Source organism: Podarcis raffonei, chromosome 1 (genome assembly GCF_027172205.1).
Source record: "Podarcis raffonei isolate rPodRaf1 chromosome 1, rPodRaf1.pri, whole genome shotgun sequence".
Taxonomy (NCBI): domain Eukaryota; kingdom Metazoa; phylum Chordata; class Lepidosauria; order Squamata; family Lacertidae; genus Podarcis; species Podarcis raffonei.
Window position 1 is genome coordinate 73,603,361 of NC_070602.1, and position 15,746 is coordinate 73,619,106.

The 15,746-nt window shown below is 44.5% G+C and overlaps 1 protein-coding gene across 3 annotated transcripts in view; it reads right to left on the reverse strand.

Moving 5' to 3' along the window:
* Positions 1–15,746, reverse strand: part of KCNQ1 (potassium voltage-gated channel subfamily Q member 1) — a 279,006-nt gene that overhangs the window by 237,631 nt on the left and 25,629 nt on the right. The window lies entirely within an intron of this gene.

The window sequence follows — 15,746 nt, forward strand, 5'->3', positions numbered from 1 at the left end:
CCCACCCCTGCTGTACACATTTTTGTAGCAGCCTGCAGCCGACCTACACTTCCTGATCTGAAAAACCTCTATGGGAGGAGTAACTTCCTGATGCTTTCATCCTGGTCCTGGGCTTAGCAACAAGGCTGCAGAATGCAGAGCACCGGTGAGATGGTTTGTGGTATGAAAGAAAGGACACTCACAAACACCCCTCAGCCACCTCAAAAGTAAGGTAAGTGCAACAAAAAATAAATAAATACACCCACCCATGAGAATTTCATATTGGCTTTCTACCAAATTGAAGGACAGAGTGGGAACTAGGGACCATGTACAGTGGTACCTCAGGTTACAAACGCTTCGGGTTACAAACGCTTCAGGTTACAGACTCCGCTAACCCAGAAATCGTACCTCAGGTTAAGAGATTTACTTCAGGATGAGAACAGAAATCACGCGGCAGTGACGCAGTGGCAGCGGGAGGCCCCATTAGCTAAAGTGGTACCTCAGGTTAAGAACAGTTTCAGGTTAAGAACGGACCTCTGGAACGAATTAAGTTCTTAACCCGAGGTACCACTGTTTTAAGCTTTTGCAACAGAAATCGTAAGACTTTAAAACGTTAAAAATGATTCCATGTACTGGTATTTTGTTTTCATCAATGTCCACACAGGTACAAATTCATCTTGCAGCACTTCTCCCACCTGACCCCAGCAAACCCTTTGCATATTTGAGATGCAGGTAACACGCAGGCTGTGCTGTTGCAGCATTTGACATGCTATTGCCAATTCAACCAGCTGCAACAGCTCCTCTCTGGGAGCCATAAGCCCACCACACATTGGGCCAACATGGAGCTACTGTGTCTGCTCATCAGACACAGCTGCATGACCGACCATATAGCAAACAACCATGGTTGTAGGCTGATACCTGTGCAATGTAAAAACACAAAATCCCACAATTTCATGCAGTAGTTTTGTGGTAAATTAAGACTTAGCATTTAAATAGTCATCACATTCAATCAGTGTGTGCTCACTTATGCCCCAATCCTGCCATCTTTCTGCTATTATTTGTGCAGAATAAAAGAATTACTGTGCATGTCAAACAGTAGATATCCTTTCCCCCCCAATTCTGAACTGGATTTCCTGAAACAGCTCTGAACAATGCAATAATATTTGTACTTTTTAAGAAAACAAGACGCACAAACAGGATACTTGTGCATGTGTGTTTGTGTGTGTGTGCCAGGAAAAAGCTGAAATTATTAATCTGAAACATGCAGCCCCCATATTCCCATATTAATTGTTTAATTGTATAACCTTGACAGAAATATTTTTCCCAAAGCCATCTCCCCCACAGAACAATTGTTTTATAGATACATGTTTGCATAATTGGTGTCCACATTGTTAGATGTCCTTCTGCATGCAATAGTATCTGCTACTTATGAAAGGACTGTTTTACACTTTTTGCTAGTGCTCAATATGAAAGTGAAACTAAAACTAGAAATATTCTTCCGCTTCCATAAGTTTGTAAAAACTATTTAAAAATGGAAGCATGAGGACAGCAATGGAACGTCCATATTTCAGCACTAGATGAACTCTTGCACAAGTTCGCATTTACAGCAAAAAAAAAAAAGCACTAGCAGCTCTTTTCCTTCTTCCAATAGCTTTTCGGATCCTGTTTAATGCGTATTAATTTTAAAGATTTCTAAACAAAGAGGACATTGATTTGCTTAAAAGTGCAAACATGCATCCATTTTACAATACTAAATAAAACAAGAATGAAGGTGTCTAGAAAACAACATTTATGGATCATAACACAAATAAAATGGGCAGCATCAAGAATTGCTTTAATATCAGGGTAAAACCACATCTCAGATATCTGAATTTGGTTGTTGCTCCTCCCTCTCAAGAAAGTGGGCTATGAAGACCCTTTATGAATTCAACAGCTGATATAGCAGCTATTTACTGTCGAGCCAAGTAGGAAACTGACCACCAGATGGCAACATCTCAAAGCCTATGACAACCTTCTTTATCAATCAAAATAATACAGAAACACTTTTTTTTTTTGGCCAGTTGACACATTTCTAATGGCCATCTACCCCAGCCCCAGGAAAGAAAGATCCAGTAACTATGATAACCTAATGGAAACAAATTATCCTGCATTGCTTCCAAAAGGAGAGTCCAGATCTTAATTTTTCTATCTATTATTGGTGACCAATAATTTAGACATCTAAGAATGATGTGTTCCCAGAATTAGAAAATATATCTGCAGCACATAATTTAAATGAACAGCCACATATCTATGGGCCAATTCCAATATCACACCAAGCATACTGATGTTAAAGAAGGTTTGGGAAAGAAGCAGTTTGTATCATGTGCATCATGTTTTTACAACTTAGTTTCAAAACCTTCTTTATAAACAGAGACAACTGAAGTACACAAATGCTTAAAAAGTTGTAATCTGTTTATCTTATGGACAAGAGCTAAAGGAAGTCAGAGGATTCACTTACAGCAGCCTTCAGCTGCAGTACCCAGAACATAATATGAATTGTTTTGCATGTCTTCTGGATACATATTGCAATTTTGTTTAGCTACATATAATTATGTATTTTATATCTATAAAAATTTGTCTGTTCAATGAGAAACTTTCTCATGTATCTCTGTTGTAAAATTAGAAATTGATTGGCATTTTTAAAATACTTGAAGCACCCTGCAACCTGCTCTGCATGTAAAGCTGCCAGAATGTATATTACTTGTGTGATAAATACTTTTTGATCAATCGGGCTCAGCTATCTATCCCTCCCATAAACTTTAAAATGCCTAGCATATCCCACTTCCCTAGTGCATTTATCATTTTCCCCTATTTTACATAGCAACACACACACCTCATCTGGGGTCCATTTCAGTAGTTCCAAAAACATCTGCATACAGAATTGCCCAGAAAGACTACTTCATGATTAGCTTTTGCATGATTTATAAAACCTAACGATCTACCGTATTTTTCGCCCTATAGGACGCACTTTTCCCCCTCCAAAAATGAAGGGGAAATCTGGGTGCGTCCTATGGGGCGAATGCAGGCTTTCGCTGAAGCTTGGAGAGCGAGAGGGGTCGGTGCGCACCGACCCCTCTCGCTGTCCAGGCTTCAGGAACACATGCGCAGCCTAGGCAGCCCTGTGGGAGTTCCCGCAGGGCTGTCTAGGCTGCGGATAGCAGCTTGTTTCCCGGAGCGCCGGGCACGCTGAAAGCAGAGCGCCCGGCGCTTCGGGAATGCATCTGCAGCCTAGGCAGCCCTGCGGGAGTTCCCGCAGGGCTCCCTACACTGCGGAGAGCAGCCTGCCGCCCGCCGAGAGGGGCGCCCTGAAGCAGAGCGCCCCTCGCGCCGCGCAGACATCCGCAGCGTGTTGGAGCCCTGCGGGAGTTCCCCGCAGGGCTCCCCACGCTGCGGATAGCAGCCTGCCGCCCGGCGCGAAGGGCACCCTGAAGCAGAGCGCCCCGCACGCCGGACAGACATCCGCAGCGTGTTGGAGCCCTGCGGGAACCCTACGCTGCGGATAGCAGCCTGCTGCCCGGCACGAGGGGCGCCCTGAAGCAGAGCGCCCCGCCTGCCGGACAGACACCGGCCAGCCCCACAAGCTCGGGGGACAGCAAGGAGGCACAGCGCCGCCACCCCGCTGTTCCTCGACCTGGTTCCGTTTCCCCGACCTGGTTTTGGGGGGGAAATAAAGGCAAAAAAAAATTCCTTTATTTCCCCCCCAAAAAAACTAGGTGCGTCCTATGGGACGGAGTGTCCTATGGGACGAAAAATACGGTAACTGTTGCTGGTTAATTTCCTAACACAATTCCAAATGTTGCCTTTAAAGATCAAACATGGTCAGAGATAAAGGTACTGTATCTGTAGGAATTCCTGTCCCCACATCAATTTGCCTCTGTGTAGTAAGGGTTTTATATGTCAATACCATAAGCTTAAACATGGCCCAGTAGTATATTAGTAGCCAGTGCAATTGCTTTAAAAAGGGTCACATGCTGGTGACATGTCACTCCATAAAGCTGCTTAGCAGCCACATCTTGTACCAGCTACAACTTCCAGACCAATATTAAGGGAAGCCCCACACAGAATGTATTGCAGAGGTTGAGCCTTAAGGTTATCTACTGTGATTAGGTTATCCAGGTCCAGGAAAAGCCATACCTGGTGTACCAGACAAAGCTGGCTTAAAGGTTCTCCTAGCCACTTCTAGTGGCGCTGTGGGTAAAACCTCAGCACCTAGGGCTTGCCGATCGCATGGTCGGCGGTTCGAATCCCTGCAGTGGGGTGAGCTCCCATCTTTTGGTCCCAACTCCTGCCCACCTAGCAGTTCGAAAGCACGCCTAAGTGCAAGTAGATAAATAGGTACAGCTTCATAGCGGGAAGGTAAAAGGCGTCTCCGTGTGCTGGCTCGCCAGAACAGCTTTGTCACGCTGGCCACGTGACCCAGAAGTGTCTCCGGACAGTGCTGGCCCCCGGCCTCTTAAGTGAGATGGGCGCACAACCCTAGAGTCAGACACAACTGGCCCATACGGGCAGGGGTACCTTTACCCTTACCTTTAAATACGCGGGTGGCACTGTGGTCTAAACCATTGAGCCTTTTTGGCTTGCAGATCAGAAGATCGGCGGTTCGAATGCCCGCGACGCGATGAGCTCCCAGCTCCTGCCAACTTAGCAGTTTGAAAGCACGCCCAAAAGTGCAAGTAGATAAATAGGTACTGCTCTGGCGGGAAGGTAAATGGCACTTCCATGCGCTGCTCTGGTTTTGGTGTTCTGTTGCGCCAGAATCGGCTTAGTCATGCTGGCCACATCACCCAGAAAAACTGTCTGCGGACAAAGGCCGACTCCCTCGGCCTGTAAAGCGAGATGAGGACCGCAACCCCAGTCTCGTCTGTGACTGGACTTAACTGTCAGGGGTCCTTTACCTCTACCTTTTAAAACATTCAGGACACATTTCCATACTGGAGGAAAAGGGCTATCAGATTGGGCCTTGCTATGCCAACAGAATACAAGAAACACCACTGCCATGACAGATACCTCTGTGGAATGCATGGCGGAACAGCTAAAACAGGGCAGACTCGGGGGCAGGATGGGGAGGCTCAGGAGAAGAGCACATTAAGCCTGTACTCCTACAATTCATGCCCCCATTGATGACACAACATTACCCTAGCCCCAGAGCTGGCACATATGATTTTAAAATAGTTTCCAGTGCATTGATGATCACCTTGGCAATCATTTGGGTGAGTGGGGTGCAACTGATGATAAGGCTGGGAGCATGGTGAGGAGGGGAGCCCCATGTGCTCCTGGTTTCTGTTGTTGAAGCTGGATGTTGAAGCTGGGGTGGCGTATGTAAAGCACAAATGCCCCATGAGGCAACTGATTCTTGTCTGCTGCTCTGGCAGAGTGATTAGGGAGGTGCTATGTGAAATGTGGGTTCCAAAACAGAGGCAGAATAGATACCCAATTTTGATCTTTAATGCTGTAAGATAACTTCCTGGGCAGCTCTAAAATATGTTGCTTGTGTTTATACCTGTGCTGAACCAATGCCTGGACACAGTAATGGACTGAATGAAGCCTAACGAACAGAAGCTGAATCCCAGTGAGATGGAAGCCTTGCATGTGAGTGCTTTACTAGAAGTAAAAGGTAGAAGAGGGAGTGGTTATAATAAAACATGCTGGCAAATTGTGTAGGGTCAGCCTGTGGAAAATAACTTTGGTGAAGTGTTTTGCTTCAGCGCTATTCTCTATTCCGCATTTAAAAACAGTGTTGCATATATGTATGGCACTTTATAAAATGTGGAAAAGAGACCCGCGTATTTACTGTATCTTAAATGTTTTCTCTGAAGTAGTTCTCTATATTATATCCCCACCCCACATAAAAAAGACTTCCTGTGAACAAGGGACAACCAGTAAATGAAAAAGGTAGCACCAATAAAAGTGAAAGACACACACTGTGACAAAAAGCATACAATATTTGGTTGCTTTTTTTAAAAAAAAAAAACCCACCTGCTATTTTAAAAAGAGATAGGAAGCAGTGTGCGTAAGTAAGCCAAGGCTGTGTTACTAGTAAAACAGGTTTATCAGAAATGACACAATGCAGCTGATTTCAGGGCTCCAGCAAACTATTATTCTGCTTTGTGCTGTATTTCATTGTACAATTATTTTAAAGCAAGTGAGGTCAAAAGTGCTTTCCTACTTGAACATTTAATTATCTTGGCAGCTATTTGTAAACAGCTGTTCAAAATGCCATCATTATATAGTGGTGGTTTAAGTAAAATATCCCCCAGATCTTTCCTTGCACAGAAGGGTATTATCTCAATTAGAACATTAAGCAGAAGCCACAGCCCAGAGATTATAACCCCTGCACCACCTCTGAGAGGCTGCATATTTCTGGAGTTTTTTCCAGATTTATGGCCAATGCACATTTGAACATCACACAAATCAAGAGGGCGGATGTTATGTCCAGCAAGAACATGCAGCTACAAGATCTGCAGACCATGCAATTAACTTGAGGATCACGTTGTTTGGTTAAAAGTTGAGAGGACAGGTACACACTTCTCTATTTCTGCGTTAGCAGAGTCTGTAACCTGAAGCGTATGCAACCTGAAGCGTATGTAACCCGAGGTACCACTGTACACAATACTTGCTCCTAGCTTATTTGTGGCAGATAAGAAGTACTCAGAAAGTGATTTATATAAAAATGCTTCTTTGTATCTATGAACACCTTTGGTCAAGGCTGCATCAATTGCTGACAAATATAAGCAAACTTCTAGGTTTTTGAAGACGTTTTATTTATGTATAAGATTCTCCATTTTCCTGTAGATTCAAAATATTGCTCGTGTCCATTCAAATACTAGCTGAAGGGCACTTAAAGGATTCTCGAAATGAAAAATGTACCCATATGAAATTGCTGTTCAGTACAGGCAGAAGAGCAAATAGTGTTGCTTTGGCATATATATAAAACAAGGTAACATCTGTCACTCTGCTTCATAATATACACAATGACCAATTTGTCCAACTTCAATATGTGTGATTATGACAAGGAACAAACATCAGTTTCTGGACCCAATACTACTAGACAAGCAGTACACAACAGTGTGAATGCCTACACTAGGAGAATACTTGTGAAAGCCTAATATTCATTCTGCTCTGTATTCAACGACATACTGAGAACCTGCTTAGTGTCTGCAAAGTGCTGCATGGTCCTCTGGTAAAAAACAAAAGCTAAGCTTTGGTGTCTTTATGACATCACTTACAAATGGGGGTCAAGTACTATTCTCCGATTTCTGGACGGAGAGTACAGCCTTGTCTGGGGTTCATTCATATTGCATGGTGCATAAGCAGCATCTTAGACACCAGGGCAGTTCAGCTGCTAATCAATTAAAAAGGTAGGCACGGTTAAGTCTTTTTTCCACATTTTATAAAGTGCCATACATATATGCAACACTGTTTTTAAATGCGGAATAGAGAATAGCGCTGAAGCAAAACACTTCACCAAAGTTATTTCCCACAGGCTGACCCTACACAATTTGCCAGCATGTTTTATTATAACCACTCCCTCTTCTACCTTTTACTTCTAGTAAAAGGCAAAAATGGCACAAAGGGTTCAGCGGTCACAGAAAGAAGTGAACTTCGCTAAATGCAGGTTGGACAATGGCAGCACATTCAAATCTGATTATCTCTTACAACAAGAGCCAAGTCTGAACACAAAAGGCAACTTAACTGCCCACACATGGTGGCCAAATTCAGCCTATGCTAAAAGTCTGAAATAATAAGAAACTTCTAGTGTCATTCTACTACAGAAAACTTGCACCTGTGCAAACAAATTCTACTCTTCCCCCCCCCCCCCCAGGATACATGTAGAGGAGGAGAAAACCAACATATTGAGCAATTGCCAAATGGAAAGCTGTCATGGTGGGGAAGCGAAACTCGATGAAAGAAGGGAGGGAGCTAACAAAGGAATCCAAGGAGAAAATAATTTGGTGATGGGGCTTCAAGGAACTGTTGCGAACCTAAAATGCATTTTCACAGAATCACAGAATTGGGAGTTTCTGAGGGGGAGAGTGGGGAGCGGTGTTGCTGAACTCTTCCCCTGTTAGCCACATTCTTCCTTCAAGTCATATATCAGCTACTTTTCATCCCACAGGGGATAGTGAATGCTGTGACATCTGCCTGAGTATTAAATATTGTACCTTCACCTAGGGCCAGCCCAAGGTATTTGCTGCTTGAGGCAAAACAGAAAATGATGTCCCACTGCTATCAATACCACCTGAGGCAATTAGAGGCAGTCCAGGGAAGCCCTGGCACACTGAAGGTGGCATGGGAGAAAAAAGGCCAGAGAGGAGTAGGTGGGGGAGCAGTGGCAGTGGTGGCAACCCCACACTTCCTAGGCAGTGGCAAGCAGTGTGCTCCTCATGGGCCTTCTGAGAAGTGGAGGAAGAGAAAGAGGCAAGTCTCAGCTAGCGGGCAAGCAGGTGTCTCCAAGGTGGTGTGGCTCCTATCCATAGCCAAAGGAGGAGCAGCGAAGGCATGCCACTGCCTCAGTGAGGCTAATGGGCCGTCCGGATCTCCCTTCAGCTGTGCTCAACCTGTTTGTTTGTAAATAAAGGCTAATATTACGAAATAGCAGTAAGCCTCCAGTGACCTCATTCCAAGGGAAACCAAACCCAGATAAGTGCTGCTCCTCTGGAGCATCACACAGAGAATTGGGGTGCACCTACTTAACAATATAGAGACATCAACAAACCAATTACACTGGCATTCGTTTCTGAAACAATACTAGAATACACATCTGTGCATGTGCTAAGTTAGTGCTCGATAGCAATCATGGGCTGGATGTGGGCCAGTAAACTGAAGCTGAATCCAAACAAGACTGAGATGCTCTTAGTGAGTAGTTCCTCTGACCAGCGGAGTGGTGTGCAGCCTACTGTAGATGGAGCCACACTCCCTCTGAAGGAGCAGGTTCATAGCTAGGGGGCTCTTCCAGATCCACTGCTGTCACTTGAGGTGCAGGTCATCTCAGTGGTGCAAAGTACATCAGCATAGGTTATGGCACAACTACAACCCTCTCTGGACAGGGTTAACTTGACTACAGTCATCTGTGCTTTGGTAACCTCAATACTGAACTATCGCAATGCACTTTACACTGGGCTGCCTTTGATGACTGTTCAGAAGCTTCAATTAGTACAGAATGTAGATGTGCAACTGGTGACAGGTTCAAAGTGAACATGCCACTTAACACCATTTCTGTTACAACTACGCTGCCTGCCTGTATGCTTCTGAACCAGATTCAAAGTGATGGTTTTGCCTTAAAGCTCGGGAACCCAACATCATCTAGAATGCCTCCCCTGATATGAATATACCCAGACCCTTAGAGCTTCTTCTGGGGCTTTTTTCGAGATTTCCAGGTCTAAGGGAAGCTCAGAGGGTGATGACAAAGGAGAGTGAGGCCCCCACTCTCAAGGTCTGCCTGGTGCCTTCATTGACATCTTTCATTAACAATCTTAGGATCTTCCCCAGGCTTTTGATAGACCAAGATCATGCTGTTTTGTCATTAGTGTGCTGCCAGAGCTTCCAGTGGCTGTAATGGGGGGTTGTTTTGTTCTGTTTTTATGGTATAATTTTTTTATATTCATGTTCTGAATGTGTTATAAGTCACTTGGAGACCTTTGGATAATAAGTGACTAAAAGTCAAATAAAGAAACAAATAAATAATAGCAGCTGTCAACCTGAAGATGACTTTTCTGCACCATCACTATGCGGGTTGCTGTTTTTTAATAACAAATGTGGAACATCTTCTCTCTCTCTCTCTCTCTCTCTCTCTCTCTCTCTCTCTCTCTCTCTCTCTGGATTAAAATAAGAGTCTTGTTTCACATTTCTCTTTCCCCAATAAATGAAAAATTTACCATGAAAGACTCTTGAAGCCTTCAGTACAGTGGTTTTTCAACCGGTGTGCCGTGGCACCCTGGGGTGCTTTGAATGATGGTCGGGGTGCCCTCTTTCCTTCCCACCCTTCTCTGATGCCCTCTCCTGTCTCTGCCTCCCAAAGGTGTGTACAGCTGTTTGTGCAGCAGTCCTGGCTTCAAGTGCCACAGGTGAGTGATGCCTCTAGGGCTGGTGAGGGGGTCTGGTTGCCAGAAGCAAGCAAGCAGACAAGGGAGCGCAGCCAGCCAGTCCACCAGCTCTTGCTGTTGGGAATGGACAGACAATTCCCAGGCCCTGTGAGGCAGTGTGAGGAGGCACCTCTCCTTGGGGCAGGGGGGCACCTCAGAGACCAGGGGTAGCAGCTGCGACTGCCCAGAAGACTCCCAAGGAGAGGGGAGAGGAGGCTGAGGGAACACTCCACAAGGGAGGTTGTTCAAGAAAGGGTGAGAGACTGATAGCTCTGCAGGCAAGGGGTGACATAACTGGGCTCCTGAGCCCCACAGGAGTGCTGCAGAAACAGTGTAGTTGATCAAGGGAGTCCTGGACTCAAAAAGGTTGAAAACCTCTGCCTTAGATCCTCCAACTGTTAGCCGCCTCACCCACAGTCACAAACTGTGAAATGGTTGACAGTCCATGCAGTTTATGTTCTGAGTAGGTTTCATGAATTGAAAGAGCACACATATTAAGCCCATTTAAGAAGTTTGTGGATGAGGAAGGCATTGCTAACCTGCCCCTGGATAATCAAATTGTCATGTGCATGCTGTCAGCAAAGACAAGATACCAGTTTCAGTCTGAGTTCAAAGACCCCGACATTAAGCTACTACTTCAGAGTGTATATTTAGATAGTGTTGAGAGAATGTATTGAAATGTATCAAGAACAAATGTCTGAACAACACATGTTCTTGATGTAACTAATTATGCTTTAAGATATTAACTTTCCCAGCTATTCCTGCAGGTTTCCAAAATATGCAAAATGTTAATATTCAAATCAGCTGTTAAGACTATAGCAGATCATAGATCAATAATGTCAGAAGCAAGCACATCAAGGCTATGCCTGCACAAGCTGTCACTTGGCATCCTTGTATTGAAGCTGGGGCTCAACTAAGTTGTTACAGGTGCAGAACAAGGTCTACTTGTGCAACAGGACTTTCCCCCTTGCCTCACCACATGAACCCTAAAGTCCTCCTTGGAGTGGGGGGTTAGGGGGAGGCCTGCATTCTTACCCTTCTGGAGCTTAAAATCTCCTTCTGTGCTCTCTGCCTTGCTTACTGGCACTAGTTCTGTGATGCTCTCGCAAGATCTCATGGGAGCTGTGCAAGTTCCTGTGAGATTTTGCCCAACCACCTCCAGAGCTGATGTGCTGAAAGGGCCTTGGCCGGTAAGCAAGGCAGAGAGCTTGAAAACTCTTTTGTGCACTGGGAAAACTCTGTGTGCATTTAATTAGCACAATCTAATCCAGTTGGCCTTCAACTACACTAGGTTGAAACTGCACAAGTTAAATGCCTGTAAGATGCGACCGTACTATACAAATTGCAACAACCTATACGCAGCCTCTCTTCTGCCAGGCTAACAGTAAGGGCCACACAATAAGGCTGCTATTGTAAAAGGTTCCATGTGTGTCTACTTAACGTATATTTAAGCTCTGCTTATCACTGACAGTAATTTTTGCATCATATTGCCATTCAGCTCCCACCTTACAGTTCTCTCCTTTATATGCCTGCCAACTGAGATTTCACTTCATGCATCTGGCAAAGCTTATGTCATAATAGATTTGCTGGTCTTGAAAAAAGAGACATCACACATACTTTTGTAAACCAAGAAATCTTTAATAAAAAATAGGTTTATAAGGAGCAACAATGCTCTTTAACTGTTTTTGCTGCAAGAGGTTAACACAACTACCCCTCAGAAATGTCTATGGCAAGGATGGAGTTGTAATTCCAGTTGCAACTAGACAACTCCATAGTGCACAGGAGGCAACCACAGAGAACAAGCAGGAGAAGTGTTCACCCCCATGCAAGAACTATGATCCCGCCACAGAATACTCCTTACAACCTGAGCTGGAGGACCTTCCTCCCATTCTACCACCTAGAACATTTCCTTGGCCTCATCCCAGGACCAGGGACACTAGCAAATAATGGTACCAGCATCTGGGATACTGCTGTTGCAGCATTCAAGGCAGCAAGAGAGGGCAGAAGCATGGCACAGCAGTTTTCATTATAATTCAGTTCAAAGAAGAATTTGGGGTGGAGAAGGGAGCTTGATGCATATGGAGGCAAACATGAAATGTTCAGCAGTTTCATATTTTGAATCAAATAGTTGCAGATTTCAGTAATATCAGCCATGCCATTAAATGGACACCTATGTGGTAAATAGCCATTTCCTTTGTGCATTAACCTTTTGTATAACAAGCTAAGGTTGTGTTCTCCTCTTTGTCCTGAAAAAGATTGGCAGCAAGTTTGGAAAGTTACATAGCCAGTAACTTTCAGAACAGCAAGATAAATGATAAGGTGCAGCTGACAATATGACATAGCAATATAGTACTGTATTAAATTTCTCTTCTTTGAGAGAAGAAAAGGCTAAGGCAGAGCTTTCCAAACTTTTCATGTTGGTAACACACTTTTGAGACATGCATCATTTTGCAACACAGTAATTCAGTGTTTAACTGGAGGTTAAACTAACCACTTTCCAGCCTGAGGAAGAGTGTGGGGATCATTCACGCAACACACCTACACACTGCAGCCGACACACTAAAATGACGACACACATTTTTGAAAAGCTCTGGGCTAAGGAGTAAATCCCACCCAAATTCAGAGTGGAATCCCTAGGACGGTTGGATGGCCCCTTGTACGCCTCCTTCTGGCAACTCCTGCAGCCCAGCTGGTGCCAAATGTATTGCTCTGCTTTCCTTTGGGTCACAATAGTGAATCCATACACACTGCCCAGGCTTGCACCCCAGAGACGTCACTTCAGCAAAAACAATGAAAAAGGCAGCAGTTATGAGTTACCGCTCTTGGCAGCCACAGCGAGCACTGTGATTCTCCAGTGGTTTGACTTTGTCCCCGGAGGCACACTCCACTGTCTTTCAAGACAGAGGGATGCCAACAAATTCCCCTTCCACATAAAGGCCAACCTCAGATGATCAGATGCTTAGAGGCAAGAGTGGCAATTTGCCAGGTGATAGTATTCATGCAATGCTGTGGCATGCTTCAGACACAGTATTATGCATATTACATAATTATGCCAAATGGAAGGGGTGGATTATTTAAACAACAGCTTTACCCCTTAATATTAACAGAAAGTTCATCAGTTGGGAAAGGGCCATAGTTCAATGGCAGAGCATATGCCTTGTATGCAGGCAGTCCCAGGTTCAATCCCCAGCATCTCCAGGTAGTGCTAGGAGATATTCCAGCCTGAAACCCTAGAGATTTGCTCCCAGTTAGTGTAGACCACTGGCTTTAACTGGTGAATTGGGACCCACTACTGGGTCACAGCCTGATCCAAAGTGGGTTGCTACAGGAGACATATTTACCACCATGTAAATATATGACAAAATGAATGTTTGGGTTAAAAGTGGGTTCCAGGTTCTGAAAAGGATGAAGATACCTAGTGAGCTATATGGACCAATGGTCTGACTCAGTATAAGACAGCTTCCTAGTTGCCACTACTGTGGTTTTTGTCAAGTTACCCAGCAATCTGTAGTAACAATCCATTTCATAACTTAGATGTCCTGTACAGAGAATTTATTGGTTTCATGGTTCTATAGAGAAGCCCAAAATTATACCTGATCCCCTTTTTCAAACACTGGTACTATACTTCCCCACACCACAGCATGTTTCTGCTGTAAGACCAATATATTTTTGTGCCTGAGATGGTTACTCCAAATGGCTCCCCTATTAAATAAAAAACCCACGGTAAAATCAGCTGACAATTTCTGTCTCTTTTCAGAGCTCAGCATCTGCTGACAGAGACAGATTTCCCCTCTTGTAACTCAAGGCAGAGGTAAACCTTAAGCTTTAGTTCACAACAACATAAGAAGCGTCCTGCTGAATTAGAAGGAGGCTCATCTGGGTCCCGTGTTCCATCTACCAGGTGCCTATGGTGGAAGCCTCACTAACAGGACATTAGTACGATAGCACTCTACAGCTCACGTTTCTCAGTTCACTCCCTGTTGACTTTTCAAGTGAATTCAGTGGGAATGTTTGGAACAAGAATCAACACAAACAAAACTGCCCAAGCTGCAGTGGCTTGCGAATCTCCTAATGGAATGCTTTAAGCCCATTACAACACTGTCTAGAAATGTTTCCTTTTATAAATGTGCTTATTTGTATCAATGGTATACTGCAAAAAAGTAAACTTCTTTTGCATGTGCCAGAACAGGATTCTAATGGGATTCCAATATTATATCATTGTAACATCCCAACCTTTTTCTGAACAGAAACGTTATGCCAAAATAGAAGTCTCAGCTAATTAAAACACACACATGGCGGGAACTTTAGCAAGATGAAATATTAATGTCTGTGGCATGTTATATCTCTATCTCCTGCTGCTATTTCTTTCTTGCTGTAAGACATGGGCAGTACAGTGCAATCATGTATTGCTGGGGCCCAGACATGTTATGAGGCACCCTGCCAAGAGTCAACACTATTATCTTGATTCTCATGCAAGGCATGTCCCTGGGGAACTCAGAGATGGCACACAATGCCTTTGACCTTGCCAGGCCATGAGCCGAGTGTTTTAACTCTTTTTAATACTGAATTTTAAACTGTTGTAACCCACTCTTGGCCCTGCTGGAGAAGGGCAAGTAACAAATTTAACCACCACCACCATCCTACCCAGCCCACCTTGGAAAAGGACCATGGTGCACTCTGATTTTTAATTTGGGCCTGATGCATTCTTACTTGGATTGCAGTCTTTTAAAAAATAATAATAATAAAGCTTTTTATAATACAACAAACTAAAAGAAACTAATCTAAATAAAATTAAAAGCAGAGAAGAAAAAAGAAAATGCAGAGTCCTCTCTCAAAGGTAGCTATTAATTCTCGCCTCACACAGAAAGTGGTAGACCTTCCTAGCTCTCACCTAGGAGCTTTCTTTTCTTCTCCCAGTCTCTCACCCTGGGAGGTCTTCCCTTTCCTGCCTCTCACTCAGGATCTGGGTCCTTCCACTAACCATCCACCAACTTAGTGTGTGTGTAATCCTTGGACCCTTGCAGTATTTTGTTACTTAAAGTAAACATCACCATGGCTTCAATGCTGCTGCTGCTGCTGCTGCTACTACTACTACTACTACTACTATTACTAACCTTATATATAATAGGATTGCAAGTATGTCGCCACACAAACTGCAGCACAGGAATAGAACAGCAGGTGGGCAGCTCATGAGGGCAGGCAAGTTAGCAAGCTGGCTGCTCAGCTGAGCGGCATGGATGGTGAGTGGCCCATGCAAACCACAGACTGAGGAATAGTCAGGACAGAACAGGGCAGCCCCCCACAACCATCCTGCTCTGCTGTCACTGCACACCTCACACCAAGGAGACAGAAGAGGAGGGAAGCAACAGCAGAGCAGGACCACTGCTATGGAGCTGTCACAGCTTGTCTTGCCTGTTCCTCTGCAGCAACCCCTGGGTCACACTTTGGCTGAGCTGTAAGAGAAGCTAGTGTGGCTTGGCCAAGTGAGCAGGCATGTGAAGAGGGAAGTGGAAGCAGGGAGGCAGGTGGGAGCACGGAAACAAAGAGTAGAAAGTCTCTCCTTCAACCTGTCCCCCCTCACGCTGTTGCCACTGCCACAGCAGGAGGGGGGACTACATCTCTCCATTCTCTCTGGAATGAATGTTG